This window comes from Triturus cristatus, chromosome 3_2, assembly GCF_964204655.1.
Source record: "Triturus cristatus chromosome 3_2, aTriCri1.1, whole genome shotgun sequence".
NCBI lineage: Eukaryota > Metazoa > Chordata > Amphibia > Caudata > Salamandridae > Triturus > Triturus cristatus.
Genome location: NC_140584.1, coordinates 999,575,174 through 999,587,093, shown reverse-complemented (window position 1 = coordinate 999,587,093; position 11,920 = coordinate 999,575,174).

Genomic DNA, 11,920 nt, shown 5'->3' with positions numbered 1-11,920 from the left:
ATATGTCCACAGTTATATTTTGTTCTCGCAGAATGCTAGAATTTGAAACAATATTTATTATGGGGTTGCCCTTATCTGCAGATTGATGTGAATTAGAAGCGGTTAAAGTTGCATTATTATTATAATAATAATATAATTCCTATTTGTAATAATAATTATTCCTATTTGTAAAGCACAAACATAATACCCCTTAAGGTTTCAAGGCACTGGGGGCCGTTGGGGAGATTAAGTGAGCTATTGCCCAGAGTCACATAATGCTGAGCTGAACTGCTGCGGCTATCGAACCGTGAGCCCTGCGCTCCGGAGTCCGCCTCTCTGTCATTTGGCCACACCTTGCAGTACTTTCATCAACTGGAATTTATTGATTTATCCATGATGTGTCTAGTTTCAACATGGTGATCTTCTTTACATTTTCAGCAGGCTAACCAGTTTATTGACCATTGGAGCACATGCGCTGCTAGCGGTCGGACTTGATAGGGTCAGTTGCTAATTTTGTGTCCAGTTTATTGATTGTATTGTCCATATTGGTTATAATATTGGCAAAAGATTGCACCACATCTACCTGTAATTCAGGTTTGTGGGATTGTCACGTGAGTGCATTGGTAGCAGCAAGCAGAGTAGAACCGATTTTTGTTAATACTGTGTCTGCCGGGGTTTTAAAGGTGTAGTTGGTTGCCTTGGGCACGGTGGTCTTGCCACCTTGGTTTGTGTGGCTTTGACTTCCTCTAATAATCTGACATCTGTAAAACCTAATGCAGAGGCTGCTGAATAATGGAGTCTATTGTCCTTGCCTCTCATTGAGGATGAGTTAGGTTGAAGATATTTCAGCAATTGGTACGTCTGACAAGTTTTCAATCTTCTCATGGCTAAAATATACTTGTGTTGTCATGTCAGCCCTTCTTTTTTCAGAGGGGATTTGAATTGAAATGGCTTACTGGCGCTCACCTGGGTAGGTGCTGTTTGTTAAGGTCGCGAAAGTGATCTACAATACTGCTCTATTTTAAATCTGTGACAAAGGGCCATATGTATGAAACAAAATATTACTCGCAAATGCTGCGAATCGCAAAAAACAGCGTTTGCGACTAAAATGTTGCTAAACGCAATGTATGAGACATTCTCGCATCGCAAATATAAGGAATCGCTAAAATAGCGATTACTCATACTGCGAACCAATAAATCTGCAAATATTAGTGCGAATTCCAAAATTGTGATTTGCACCTTGCCAAATTCTCAATTTGAAAAATCGCATTTTTGGAAATTGCAATGAAATGTTTAAAAAAATCGCAAATTGTGATTTCATCATATTCGCAAATTTGAGAATCGCAATTACCACCAAGTATGAGCAGGTGGTAACCAGGTGCAAACTATTTAAGGAGGCCCACAATGCAACAGATTTTCCCACAATGGCTGGGCTGTATGTGATAGCCAGGAGGCTGCGAATCAGAGCTGCTGCACAGAGGAGGCGACGCCAGGAGAGGATCTTTCGTGCGCGCATAACCCTGTTCCAGCGGACTGAGGAGGAGACCCATACAAACTACAGGCTGGATGAAGAGAGCATCCTTGATTTAATTGAGGAGCTCAAACCTATCCTTGAACACCGCAAACACAGGACACACACCATCCCCACCCACATCAAGGTCCTGTGCTCACTGCACCTCTTGGCATCAGGTAGCTTCCAGGGGGTGATAGCCTCAGCAGGAGGGGTCTCACAGAGTGCATTGCCGCGCTTTTTCCATGCGTTCCTTGATGCCATGGTACAGAGGCTGCATCACCACATCCACTTCCCCAGCACACCACAGGCACTAGACCAGACCAAGCAGGAGTTCTATCACATAGCACAATTTCCCTATGTCATTGGATGTATAGATGGGACACATGTCGCCATATTCCCCCCCTTCACAGAACGAGTATGTGTTCAGGAATCGCAAATCCTACCATTCCCTGAACATACAGGTGGTGTGTAATGCCAAGTACATCATCACCGACATTGTCGCAAAATACCCAGGCAGCACGCACAACGCCTTCATCTTCCGCCACAGTGGGATACACTGTCGACTCACAAGTGGGGAGTTTGGTAAGGGATACCTACTAGGTAAATGCATTTGTACAAAGGACACACTAGTAAAGGAGAGCATTGGCAGGACAGTGTTTAACCATATTCCTCCCACCCTATAGGTGACAGTGCGTATGCGGTCCGTGATTTCATACTGACTCCCTACCTGAATCCTGCCAACGCTAGGGAGCGGAGGTACAACAGTGCCCACATAGCAACCAGATGTACCATTGAGCGGACCTTCGGGATACTCAAGAGCAGATTCAGATGCCTACATAAGAGTGGAGGAGCACTACAATCCAGCCCCCAGACCTGTTGCAAGATAGTGGTAGCATGTGCCATGCTGCATAACATCGCCACCAGGAAAGGCACCCCAGTGGAGCTAAGTGAATTGGATTCATCCGATGATGAGGGGCCAGCGCCAGGACGCATGCCAGCGGTGTAGTTGGTACAGCTGCTGGGCGTCACAGGCGAGATGAGATTACACGCAACTATTTCTAGGTAAGAATATATGACACAATGCTAAATATCAGTTGTGAGGCTGTGTTTTATTCCTTGACTTCAGGATAAATGACGGCACACAGCCTGTGTACCATGTGAGAAGTTGGCCTGATGTATGATGTCACTAGTTCTAGTGTACACCTTATATCAGTCCAAACAACCCTTATGGTGATTGGTTGTAAAGTCAACCTTATAGACCAGCTATCCTAGTGGTAGCATGGACAAGAGCAGTCTTAGGCTAAACTCTGAATGGCATGTGAAGCCAGCTGTTATACCAATTGTAACCCCTTGAATACCAAATGAAAGGACACCACAACAGATATATATATATAAAATAAAGTGTATTTATTCTAGTCAAACCCTCAGCACTCTTTATGAGATTCGAGGTAAGTACAACACAGTCTTATTCAAGCATACATTAAGTCACACAGGTAAGTAATACAGTTAGGCCCTAGGGGCCACGCAAACCATATACTAAGTAAGTGGTATAAGGACCACTGTCACAGAAATAGGATAGGCCTAGGCCTAGGGAATCGCTGGGGCTACACTATACTACCCAAGGTTAGGAAGTGGGAGGCCCACGGGATTCAGGTGCAGAGTGGAAACACTCACGCGTAATGCGTATAATCGAGGAAAACAGTACAGTTTAGAAATAATAAGATTTAGGACACTTCTGGAGTAGCTAGGAAGTCGAGACTTGAAAACTAGACACTAGGATAGTCAATACCCTACTGAGCACCGGAGTACCCAAGTTACCTAGCCCACGGGCTGCGGGTGCATAGGTGTGAACTTGCGTCGGGTTTCGTCGTCGACTCCTATGGATGCCTGAAGGAAAGATGCTGACAGGCAGTCAGTGAAGAGTGTCCGGTGGATCCCAAGGCTGGGATCAAGAAGGAAGTATACCTGCAAGCAGAAGGGACAGAGTCTGGGTCACTAGCCAGTGACCACGTGGAACCAGGAAGGAACCAGGCGATGTCGGGAGATTGCAGGTGAAGAGGTGAAGCTTGTCGCAGCAACCACGGGTACCAGGAGACGTCGAGGACGACCAGGACCAGGAGGCGAGCTGTCCCACGAAGGCTCGTGCTGTCGGCGGCGTCGAAGTCGAACTAGGACCCACCAAGCCTTGGCAAGCGGAACCCACGAAGAATGGAGGACTTGCTTCTGGTGCAGACCAGGAAGGTCTGGGGTGCTTCTCTTTCACAGAGGAGCGGGAGCCAGTCTGGAGGAGCCAAACCAGCAGTGGAAAATTGAAGGTGTGTCGTCACAGAGGTTACTAGCCAACGGGCAAGTAACCGGACAGACGCGGCAAGCAGGAAAATGCAGAAGGGCCCCACGCAGGACTCGTGGAGTGTGGGGGGCTGATCTTCGGTGCAGATGGTGCTTGGGGTTGGGGCTTCTCAATCCCTGGTGCACAACCTCGAGGGTGCCTCAGAAGTTGCGCTGGAAGATACTCGCCACTTTTCCCAGGTAGCCGGTCCCACGTCTCTCGTCGCCTCCACGGATCTCAGCTCAGATGTGTATCAGGGTCGGAGAAGTCTGGAAGTCAAGGCTCTGGTCAGGCTCTCCAGTCGGTCCCTCGTAGAACTTCAGCAAAGGAAAGGGTAAGTCTCTTGATGGTGCCTGTTCGCACAGGGTGACCACTCCTTGGCCACAAGGGAGATTCTTCAGTCTTCTTCTTTCGTCGAATGTCGAAGGTCCAGAGTTTCTGTTCAAGTTGCAGGTTCAGGATAATCTAATCTCCTGGGGCCCAGCTACCACACTCATACTAATCTGGGGGGCTGGGTTGCCTGCTAGGTCACGCCTTATGGGTGGGACCTGGGAGGGGGGTGGTTACACCCCCTTCCCTTTGTCCAGTTTCGCGCCAGCACCGGTTTGAACTGGACTATGCATGGGACACCTTGTGTGCCCCAGGCAGTGTCTAGTTTCTTTCATCCCTCCCTGCCCCAATACACTAAGGCCTGTCTGGGGTGGTGCTCGCACCTCCCAAGGCAGGAAACCTATTGTCCAAGCCTCCCGTGCCGGGATCACTCCCATCAGCAGGAGGTCAGACTTGTGTCGCGGCAGCTTCATCCATTTTGTGATGCTGGGGCTCTGGTTAACTTTAACCGGGTAAGTAGGTTTCAACATGTCTTCTCCCTCTAGAAGGGAGGGATAATATCCTCATCACCAGAAATGGGATGGGGGTATTATTCCAAAGTGTTAGACACCTTACACGACATGTTTTGATAAAGCCAAACCATAGTTACCATAACCGTTTAAGATTATAAGGCACTTTAAGAGTATTTGGTAGGCTATATCATAGAACAGCTATAAGGACATGGTTCCGAAAGCTGCAGACAGGCTCAGCTCATGCTGGAGCACTATCTCACATGTTACCAAGCACTCTGCCTCCAGGATTGTTAAGGCCTGCCATAGGAGTGGCTGATAGGTACACATGTGTCTATATATAAGGTAGGTATAGGAATACTACACCTAAGCAAGGGGTGATTACACGACCTTGCCCCAGCTGAGTGATCAGCCAGTTGTGTCATAATGGAAGGCCGGGCCAGGGGTGGCACAATACATGCTGCAGCCCCTGGTAGGCCTAGGGTACCCCTATGCCCTGGTACCTAGGGTACACTATGCAGGGTCTAATAAGGTGGTCCCTACCAATTGGGTTATGCGCCTAAAGTACATAGTATTAATTTAGAGAGAGAACAGCAGGGCTGTGGGTCTGATTAGCAGGCCCACAGCCACATCTAAGTCGAAAACCAGTAAAGCAAAAGCAAAAAGTGGGGGTGAACATAGAAAGCAGACCCTACTCTCCTACATACCACACAATGTATAGTCAAATGCACAGCACATGTTATTAACACAGTGCGATTGCACAATCAGGAGCAAGTGTCCATATAAACTGGGTTGAGGCACCCATCTCCTGGTCCAACTTAGTGCACCTCAAGTGCGGCGCTGTCGTGCCGGAGCCCCTGGCAGGGGGTGCACAGTGCCCTCCACACATGTCTCAGTAGCCCTACTGTGACGCCCACTACGGCGCCTATCCAGGGGTAGCGGGGGGTAATGCTGCTCCTGCCTGATTGTTCGTCATCCTCTGTTGGAGTGAGGACTCCTGCTCCAGTAGTGCGAGCTGCCCGCAGCTCATCCACAGCAGATGTGATCTGAACCAGGGCCCTTGCCACGTCCTGGCTGTTGTATGCCACCTCACGCTGCATACATATGCTTCTCCTGGACAACACATTTGTTGCTGAGGACAGCCGGTTAACTGCCCGTGCATAAAGGTCTAGGCGCTGCATCTCTCTGTGCCTAGCAGCACGATCTGCCCCACGTTCCGCACAGAGTGCCTCCTGGGCACTCGTCATGCCCATGAAGCCAGCCCTGATCTCCCTCTGTAATGACCGTATGTTTTTCGCCTGCAGGTGCTGTACCTCCAACATTTGCCCCTCCAGCCCGCCGAAGACTGTGTCCTCTCTTGGTGCTGCTCCACTGGTGGATGTTCGTGCCCTGCGCCTTGATGGAACTGGCGGGATCGGATCAGCACGGTGTTGTGGCTCTGGCTGTGCTGGGACTGGTTGGACATCGCCATCGGTGTCCTGGCCTTCATCCTCCAATGGGGGCAGTGGTGGCACTACAAGACGCCTGCGGCGTTTTGGAGGGATTACTGGGCTGTTCTCCTCCTCCGTTTCATCCTCTTGCCCTGGTGACTCTGGGTTAGGTGATTCGTCCTCTCCTCCTCTGACTATTTCCTGTGTTTCTGATGGTGCTGTGGACGTAAAGGCACACATTCATTTTCTGTCCAGACTTGCACTTGTCATGCATTAAATTTCACTGTTTGGAATTACATGGGTCCTGTCTGTCCGTATTTTGACTTTCCTGATGTGCATATGCTGTTAGGGACTGGCTGGGTGTAAATGCACCACTGTAATGTGCATGTGACTACATCTCCCATAATGCATTTTGTGTGTGCTTGGGTACCTGCACTGGAGTTTTTGTTGCCCATGGGTCGTTACTGAGTGTGAGGGGGTAGTTGGGGGGTATCAGGGGTGTGATGGCATGCTTCTTACCTTGTCTTGGTGCCGGGGGGGTCAGAGCTGTCCAGGTCAGACACGCCCATAACACTCTCTGGTAGCAGGGTCCCCTTAACCAGTTCCTCAAGCGGTGTGGAGTCAGTGGCGGAGGAGGTCCCAGCACCAGTCTTCTTTGCTTGCTCCAACCTGGCAGCCACCTTCTCCTTGGAGCGCTGGCGCATATCATACCAGCGCTTTCTTAGATCTTCCACGCTCCTGTGGGTGACGCCAACTGCATTGACTTTGCGCTGGATGTCCGACCAGATCCTACGCTTGAGTGTCTCCGGCACCCGCAGGGACTTCTTGCCAAAGAGTAGTTCATGGCTTATCACCATTTCCTGTATCAGGACCTCCAGTTCAGTTTCCGAAAACGTATGTTTTCTCTTCCTGGGTGTTTCCCCCTGCTGCTGTTTGTCCTGGCTGGCCATGTCTCTAGTATCTTCTGCAGAGTTCCCTCACCTCCACTCCTTCTCTCTCACTGTGCTTCAGAAACTCAGGTGCAGCATGGGTAGTCACAATTCCTGGTTGTGATGTCATCATGCTGCACCTGAGTTTCCGATTCTCTAATTTGCGAAATTGCGATTTTTTTCAGAGAAGGAATCGCTATTTGAAATGTCGCAATAAAATAGCGATTTTTACGGAATCGCTATTTCATTGCGATTTTTTATTTACATCCCGTTTTTCGATTCTCAACTTGCGATTCGCCATAAATCGCAAATTGAGAATCGCTAAAGGGGGGTTTGATACATATGGCCAATAATGTTTAATTGAGTTTAGAGCAGCCCCTCCTCTATTTCTTCTGTATATCCGTGGCCTTGGTTGTGTGATGAGGACTTTTTTTTTTTTTCAAACATATTTTTTATTGATTTTGTACATCAATTACCCAGATAAGAAAAAGGCGAGAAGTTAGCATTCTATTCGTACAACACAAGTCTTGTGCATTTACATCGGTTATACAGCGGATCCCAACAGTATACAGTGTGCAATTAACATTGTTTCATTTCTTGAGTACAATAGAGTGGGTACATGGCTTTAAAACAATGTGCAGTCTTACGACTCCCGCTCAACCAACAGAAATCAGGCATGGTATAACATTTTAAATTTGCAAAATCAAATCTTCTAATTTTATAACTAACTTATAAGAACAAACTTCCCCAACCCTCCCTCCTCCCGCGAACCCGGCCAACACTTCCCATTAATAGTATATTCACATGCCCGCATCATGTTCCTGCGTACAGTTTCTCCGTATGCATTCCTGTTTGCACCCCATTTCTCTTTGTGATTGAAAGCACTGACATTGTTGACATGTGTTATCACCGCTTTTAGTCCGGGGTCCGGCTAGTTGCAACTATGCTCTCTCAGTATGATAGTATGTCGCAACATATTCCTCCATCAGTGTGTTCCAAGCCATAGATATTGGTGTTTTCCGCAAACCCCTATGCTCTTCTCTTTGTAGTTCAGCCCCTTCCGCTCTTCCCCATCTGACCATTTCCGCATGTCAGTCCTGTAAGGATGGCGCCCTAGTGGCTTTCCAACGTGTTGTAATGTTCCTTTTAGCTAGGAGAAGCGCAAGATTATCAAACTTATGTGTTGGATTACCCTTCTTCCCACGGGGCCCCAGGCCCAATATACAATATTCCATTGAATCATTATAGCACACTGGGGCAATGTCCTTCAATATCTGACGTCCAGTAATGCCCTAATCTCTGGCAGTCCCATACCATGTGTATCAGCCCCGCGTTGGGTGTGTGACATCGCGGGCAGGTGTCCCTCGTTCCCAGAAACATGGTGCATAGTCTACGTGGGGTCAGATAGGCTCTGTGTAGCAGCATCAATTGGATGAATTTAAATTTGGGATTACGAGACACCTTCTTGGGATAACCTATTATGGTGGCCCATTCTTTGTCTGTAAATTCACCGCCCACGTCTCTTACCCATTTGTCACGGAGTGGTTGCAACGAGATCGCCACTACGGTACGGTTATCCTGAGACAGCCATTTGGTCAGGTGTGCCCCATGTCCCATCAGGTGTTGCATAGTAAGTAACGTGTTTGTGGCAGGTTCGATGCCCCCTTGGGTCCATGTATTCTGAATAAATCTAGAGATACTTGCATGTAATAGTTATCGGAAGCTCCATGCTCACGCACGAAGACTTCGTGTGACATTAGGACACCCTCCGAAAAGAACGCCCCTATTGTAGTAATTCCCGTGTCAGCCCATGCCCGCAGGGTACAATTAGTAACTACACCTGTCTGTGTGGGAATACCCAGCAGTGGGACGGTAGGAGCATATGATGGTGTTCGCTTTGTGTATCTCAAGGCGTGTCTCCAATATGTTATTGCTATTCGTAATAGGTGTGGTGTCGATGGTGGAATCTTGGCCCTGGGCAATAGGAGCCTGTGGATATCTCCGCGGTCCCATTCCCGATTTGATATATCTAATTCCTGTAAATTACGACCTGCTAACCAATACGCCAGCCATTGCAGCTGACTAGCGTAACAGTATGCCCTCAAGTCCGGCACCCCCATTCCTCCCTGTTTAGTACTTAATTGTAGCTTCAGTAGGCCAATTCGTCTGCGTCCTGTGCCCCAAATCAGCTCTGTCATTAAAGAATTCAGCAATTTAAAAATCACCGTTGGTACAAGTATAGGTAGATTGGTGAAATAATAAAGCAGTCGTGGCAGTAGCACCATCTTAGTTATGGTGAACGCCCTGCCACCGATAGAGGCAGTGAGGTCCAGAACGTAACCTGGGGCTTGAGAGCATTTACCGCACGAGTCAGATTGCCATCTAACAAATCTGTTGTATCTCGATAGACCTGTTTTCCCAAATACCGAAAGTAACTGGCCAGTATGCGTGGGGTCATCGAAAAAATAGGCATTTATCGAGAGGCCAGTCAACTCATGAAAAAGAGCAAAAGTTGAGGGCAGAGGCTTGAACTTCATATCCATGTCTTTCATATATAAAATGAGGTCATCTGCATAAGCAGAGACAATATGAGTTGTGGGACCGATCACTATTCCCTTGCACCCCATTAGGGATCGGAGTCTATGAAAAAGGGGTTCCAGTGCCAAGATAAACAATAGTGGCGACAACGGGCATCCTTGCCTGGTACCTCTAGCCACAGTGTACGGTTGGGAGATATGCTGTCCTGTATGTGCCCACGCTGTGGGGTTTGTATATAATAATCGTACCCATTTAATATATTCTGCTGGTATACCAAACCTTGAGAGGGCGTAAAACATGTAATCCCAGTGCAGTGAGTCGAACGCCTGTCGCAGGTCAAGTGAAATGCAAACCTCTTTTGTCTCCGTACTGAGTGTGATGAGGACTCTTTACTCACAGTCAAGTTGGTCCTGTCCACTGAACTTCATTTTGGGCTGTTAATCTGTTTTTCTTGCTTGTTTGCTTAGCATGTCTCTCTCCTTTCTTTTGGTTAGCATTATTGCATCATTGCGTCTCATTAGGAAAACTTTGTGTGAAAGGTTTCGTTTTGTTGCAAAGGCTGTATTCTGATCCAATAGTATCTGTACACAGTTTTCCTTTATTTGAGTGTGATGTCTTTCATTTTTCACCATTATAGGAAGTTGCAAGTATCGAGGTTCTTATGCTTCACTATATAACCCTCAGTGGTTTTAATGACTTCACAGTTAGGGAGTTAAAAGAAAAGTTTTAAAATGTTTATAATTGAAAAGGTGTTCAGTTTAATTCAGTAGTTCAGTATATCTGAGATCTGGGGTGATATTTGGGATTTTCCTCTCTCCCAGTAGCGATCGTGGTCGGTTTCAATCGCAGTAAACCAAATAAGAGTTACTGCATGGTAGCACAAGAAGAAAAGATGTTCAATTTACCTTCTCCTTCCTTACAATACATCAAGAGCTACAATAGTCCAACACATCCGTACTTTATCCGGGGTCAAATAGCAACACAGCAGTAGACACAGAAAAGCAGCCAATGGGGAGAACACAACAACAAGATTGACATTCAACCCTGCCTGCAGGTAGGAACAGCAAAAATGCCAAAAATCAATGCTTCTTGAAATCAAGACAGTGGGGAGGAAATAAGAGAGAAAACTCTGATAAATCATATTGCTAGATCAGTGATACTCAAAGTACGGCCTGGGGCTGCATGCGGCCCCCCTGGTCAAGAGCAGCACTGGGCAGATAGACTCAGCTAGGGTGTCCTGCACTGCTTAAATTATGGGGCTGGGTAAATGGTCTTCAGATTGTTTTAAGATGTATGTCAGATCAGGTGGGGAGAATTGTTGAGGAAGCAGTTTGCTGTGTTTTCCCTTACTGCTGTTTTATATTTCAGATTCCGTTCCGGGCCCTGAGGCTGCCGGCTTGTCTGTGTGGATCGTGGGGCATTCTTTTGTACAATAGGCTGACCGGAAAACCGAAAAGAGTCACCTTTGTCAGAATCTGCATTTTGAGGCAGGTTCACTTTTCGTGTCATGGTATGGGAAGGGAGTATTGGCTGAAAAGAGCTGTCCCCAGTCTGAACAGGTTTCTGCAGGGAAAGAATTGCCCTGATGTTCTGTTAGTGCATTTAGGGTAAAATGGCTTGGTGTTGGAGAAGGGTTTGGCATTGCTGCGGGTGAGGAAGCGTGATTTGAAGGAGATCAAAGCACCGTGGTCAAGGTGTTTCATGGCAAGGACGGAATTTATACCCAGGAGAATTTGGAGAGGTGCTAACAAGCAATCAGCATTTGACAAGGCTAAGAGGAAGATAAATTGGGAAATGCAAGGATTCTGCAGGGAAGAAGGACTAGGCCGAGTAGAGCATTCTGACCTAAGATATGCTATAGTGGCATTTCTTTAGGGGGGGGGGGGGGGTAGGGTCCACTTTTCCTGGTACAGGATAGAGTTGTATTCGTTGAAGTTAAAGGATTTTTTAGCCCTGACTGTGAGAGGACAGGCTAGTGCCAGCTGGCCGAAAAGTTTGCTTGGGTTTAGCTAATGTTATTGTTGTAGCTATAGGCGTACCAGGATGAAAGGGTGGATGTGAACAAGCTCACACCAGAACGAGGCAGGAAGTTAAAGGGTATGTTATAGGAAGTTAAGGTTAGCAGATGCTTATAGGTTCACTGTTAAGCGGTAGGGGAAGTTAAAAACATCACAATTGCAGGAGTGCAGTATGTTAGGAGGTAGATATTTGCTGGGTTGCGTTACGTGGGCGGGACTTTTAGCAGAGGGGGTAGGATATTAGGTGACAAACTTTGTCTAGTGAGGTTTTAGTTTTGTAAGGCGTAATGCCCAGGAATCTTTGTGATGCACACCTGTTTCAATAATGCAGCTTTTTTCACACAT